This window comes from Lolium perenne, chromosome 3 (genome assembly GCF_019359855.2).
Source record: "Lolium perenne isolate Kyuss_39 chromosome 3, Kyuss_2.0, whole genome shotgun sequence".
In the NCBI taxonomy this organism is placed as follows: domain Eukaryota; kingdom Viridiplantae; phylum Streptophyta; class Magnoliopsida; order Poales; family Poaceae; genus Lolium; species Lolium perenne.
In genome coordinates this window covers 319160978-319165832 of record NC_067246.2, presented here as the reverse complement: position 1 = coordinate 319165832, position 4855 = coordinate 319160978, and the positions used below count along the sequence as shown (strand labels likewise).

The following is a 4855-nucleotide window of genomic DNA, read 5'->3' as shown; positions in this document are numbered from 1 at the left end:
TCCTTAGAGTACATATCACCTCACACTTCTTTTTATCTATATGAATCCACTCATATTCTTATCATCATTAAAGTCACTCATTGACGTCATCTCCTCAACATCATGCCTTGGCCTACACACATGGATGTTGTGCATCTCTTTGTTTGTTCACTTATGTTCGGCAAGGATGGAGCCGGCCATTGTCTATGCATGGCAATTTCGGCCAGCCATTCCTCTCTATTTTTCTTCCTCTACAAGACTTGCCTCCCAACTACCCCAATCAATAAATGAGCAGCCTCCCAACCCACCCAATCAATGAGGAGGCAGCCACCATCCTCCCTCTTTATAAGGAGCTTGGCCGGCCACACCTCCTCTCCTTTGCCTCATTTCTTTTCACTCCCTACTATTTCCTCCACTCCCTCACACTCTCCTCCTCCACTTCCCCACGAAAATGGTGCTCCCCTTGCTCCCATGGCCGGCCATGGCCATGGCAAGCCACCAAGATGAAGCTCTCCCTCTCCCTCAAGCTCCTCCTCACCATGAGAGCCTCCCTCTCCTTCTTCTCCCCAACCCTAGATGGTTTTCTCTCCTCTTCTTCTTCCTCCCTTGCTAAGATTGGATCTTGATGCAGGTGCATGTTGGTCCAAGCATGGAGAAGCTTGAGCTATCCTCAGATCTGAAGTTCTTGAGCAAAGTTCATCCAAATCCCTGCAATAATTTCTGCTATCTTGCTGTTTCAGATTCTGGTACGAACTTGTAAAATCCACCAAATCTCGTGCGCAGATCCAAATCGAGTGATTCAAAGTTCCGCAGATAGATACGGAAAAGATCTACAACTTGGCGTTGGTCTCATCCTCAAATTCGTTACGGATTGTCCATGGTAAATAAAGTTCTGTAAATATGCAGATTCACTGTTTGTTAGATTTGTTCCGATTTACAAAACTTTTTTGAACAAACTCAACTGTAGGTGAAAGCCCTCTTCAATACCTTCATTTTGGCGGTGGTTTCACTTCGATTGACCTCTTGAAACTGAAATGGTTCACAGATCAAGATCTGATCAGATCTGATTTGTCGAATTAAACCAGGAGCTTGGGAATGAATTTTTGAATGAAACCAATTGGGTAAGAACCAGCTTTTCAATACCTTTCAGATGCAGCTGACCTCATATTTTTATGAGTTATGTAAGATTTTGGGTGAATTAAACTTGTTATGTGTGTTCTGCAGACATGGCTGTTAGCTTTTAAATCACCAAAAATCCATTTTTGAACCTAATTGAGTGATTCCAATTCTGTAAGATTACTGAATGTTTTCTTAATCTTTTTAAACAAGTTTCACACCTTTATCTGTTCTGTAACTCCAGTGAGAAAGCAAATGGTACAAACATGCAGTAACCTTGTCAATCCATTTGTGAGAGTTTCAGAAACAATTTGAACCCAAATCAAATTGTGTATGCATCTCTGTTTAATTATCTTTCAAATGCCAGTGGTCTCATATTTTTAGGATTTTTCTACGATTTATGGCTTACAGATCTTGTTTTCTGTACAGTCAGATTCAAAGAAATTCCTAAATTTGTAGGATTCATATGTTTGGGTGATTCCAATTGGGTTAGTCTTGTATTAGTACTGGCCATCTAGGAAAAATATTATTAGTCTCTGTTCATACATTTCTGTTGCTGTTAGTAATGTATATGTGTGACATGCTTTGTTGAAGCAAAACTTTTCGGTTTATTTAAAACCCTTGACCAATTCTTTTTAGTAGGAATGGGCAACCTTTGTCTTATGCTTGCAAAACAAAACCTCTGCAAGTTAACATCAGCTCTTTTGTTTTGCTTAAGTCTTCAAATGGTAGGGCATATCATTTGCTTCCTATTCTTGTGTAGTGTTGTGTAAGCTTTACAAAATAGAGAGAATGATTTCCCGTTTTTTCCAAAAATGTTTCAAAAAAATAATATGAATGTTTGTAATGCCCAACTAATGCACTTGTCCTCTTTATGATGTTATCTACCAGGGGATACTTAGTTGTGCCATGGTGATACCGAGAGAAGCAATTGCTAAGTTATGATACTCTCATACCTTTACTAGGTAAATAAAATGGGTTCTCTTTTAGTTGCTTTGTAGTATCTCTAAGTTCTTTGTATGTTAGCCCGTAGTAAGGTGGTTAGCTATTGCTTGTTGATTGTTGAATGTTGCATGCTTGTTATGATTGGTGCAATGTGATTGATTGTGTTCCTTTTATATTTTCCGACGATAGATGCGAACGATTCCGGAGAAGAAGAAGAAGTGGTTCGGACAAGGATTCTATTTATATTGACGGGATTCTTTTATTGATGAAGTTGAAGAAGTCCAGGGACAAATAAGCCAAGGCAAGCCATCTTTTGATCTCTGATATGATGTCTCTTTGGATGTCATCTTGTGCTATCAATAGCATCTTGGTTCTATGTGTGATGATCTCCATATTGTTGTCATCTATGCTTGGATGCAAGCATGGTACCTCTAGTAGTTTTATCTTGTCAAGGTCTTGGTAATTGGTTGGGTGTATGGTATCATGGCCATTGCTATCCAACTTGCTTTCTATATTTAGCTTGAATATGTTCCACCTCGGGACAAGATTCATACTACACCCCCTTCTAGTGTAGATGTATCAATACCATGTTTTTGGTGTATTCTCAAATTGTGATGAGTATGCCTGTTTTCCCTTAATGGTGTTGGTGTTGGTCAATTCTCATCCCTATCTATCTATTGATTGGGTTAGATAGCACCACAAATCTGAAAGTATATTTCCTCTTGTGTTGTCATAATACATGCTTAGCTCAAGCAAGTATGATCCACTCCAATACCTCTTTTTCATACCCTCAATGGCGTGATGATCCTCATCTCGGCCATAGTGTTGTATTAGTTCAACTCATGAAACTTTAGATTGGGAACCCCTCAAGGTTTGCCTTGTTGTAAATGTTTATGAAAACCTTGGGTGAGGCAATCTTGCCCAAGCGTATGGTTTATGAAAGGAAAGGATCTTGACAAAGATGGTTGGAAAAAGGAATGTGTGTGTGTGAGTTGAGTTTTGAGAAAAACGACACATGGTTCTTTGTATTCGCCCGGAACAATTACACAGCGCAACCATAGCTACTCCAACGTGGGCACGGGGCTTAACTTGACGTTTGTTCTTCTTAGCATGAGGCACCGCACAACTATACAAGGGTACGGTTACCCCCGAGTCCGGGTTGTCATGGTTGGGACAATAGTATAACGGGAGGCCTTCGGGGCTGACCCGTCCTAAGACACTATGGGTCTCCTGGCTTGGCGGTGGAGCCACGCTCTAGAGGAGGTGAGCTGCCACGGTGCCGGGGAGGTACATACTCCATAGGGTAGGACCTCGTGTTAAGTCGAATGGGCGAAAGGTTATGTCCGGGTATCCGTCGTGGCATATGTCGTTATGCGGGGATGATGCCCACACGATAGGTATCCGGATAGTTGTGGTGAAAGTGTGCAAACTCTGCAGAGTCAAAACTATTCGAATAGCCGCGTCCGCGGTCATGGACGGTTGGGATGGCCGTTACGGTAGCCGTGTCGAGTTTTGGTTTTGAAAATGATTTCCAAAGGAAATGTGTGTTGGAAGTACCGGAAGGGTACGGGAAAGATGGTGTGCCGACCATGTGGAGATGGTCGAGGAAAATGGAACAAAAGAGGGTGACCCTTCCTAGTGTTTCATGTAGAGGAACTCTGCTTTAACAGAGATATAGAGATGTCATAGGACTTTCTTAGTGTCCCCTTCAACTGTGATGTGGGATGCTATATCCACAAGAGAAACTGATTCTCTTTCACATGCTATATCCACCAGAGAAACTATTCTTCCTCTCTTGTCTTATTTAGTTAGAATTGTTATCACCTTCTTGATGGTTTGCGAGTACAATTCAAATGTACTCACGGCTTTGTCCCTGGCTATTTACTTGGCAAGACCTGGAGGACTTCGACAGATGAAGAAGGAGTTGACGACGTCTATGCGAGCTAGGAACGTCTTCCCGATCGATGCCTGTAGGGTTAAGGCAGATGACTTGGGCTCTACGCTGCTGAAGTGATTCTGCTACTCTGATGATTAGATTAGGCCCTTCGAGGCTATCTTGTAAAGATGGGTCATGTGACCTTATTGTAATTTTCTTATTCCGTTTTGTAAAGGATGATGTAATTTGATATCAGTTCGGTTATGTGTTCACGGCACACTGATCATGGGAACGTGAACTGTATACATAACAGGGTATTTCGGACAGCTAGTCCGGGGTCCCCACAGAGCTGGTATCAGAGCCATCCTGACTGTAGGAGACCTTAGTTAGCCTGGACGTTAGTTAGGAAACAAGTACTTGGGCAAAACTATTTACCAAACAAATTCTTTCGTTAGTCGGAAGCATAACTTCTACTCCTCTTGTTTCTTCAAAACTTCTAAATTCTTATCTCTCCGCTTTATAGAAGTGTTTGAAAATTCTTACTCTATTGTCTCATCCACTTCAAACCTACATATTGGACGATGTCCCCAACTCAGACCGGAGACTCGAACTCAAAGATACATCAATCCCACAGGAAGACTCATGAATCTCCAACGACAGCTATTGAAGATTGGAGGCCGACTTAGTGTGCACATAAAAGAATGATAATATCATGTCTTTGGTTGTCACCAAAGTATGTCAAAGATCTGACCTTGTTCCTCCGTGGACTTGCACTTTTTGCAGTCGTCAGGGATCAAGTCCTCAGTTTTTGACTAGTAATTTTTAGGCCAGCCACCAGAAGATGCCGACTTTGGGAGTACCTACACAACTACCCCTTCGAAGACCCCACGTCCCCGGGATGTTGAGCAAAAAGACTACACAATTTTAGCCTCTGCCTCA

General features: G+C 41.9%; 2 long non-coding RNA genes across 2 annotated transcripts; both read left to right on the top strand.

The window, feature by feature from the left end:
* Window positions 1–285: 285 nt before the first annotated feature.
* Window positions 286–1038, top strand: LOC127345610 (uncharacterized). The gene is made up of 3 exons (XR_007878779.2): window positions 286–673; window positions 763–859; window positions 947–1038. It is a non-coding gene; the product is annotated as an uncharacterized lncRNA (long non-coding RNA).
* Window positions 1039–1985: 947 nt separating this feature from the next.
* LOC139837716 (uncharacterized) lies at window positions 1986–4208 on the top strand. Its single transcript, XR_011754356.1, has 3 exons — window positions 1986–2060; window positions 2230–2341; window positions 3934–4208. It is a non-coding gene; the product is annotated as an uncharacterized lncRNA (long non-coding RNA).
* Window positions 4209–4855: the final 647 nt, after the last annotated feature.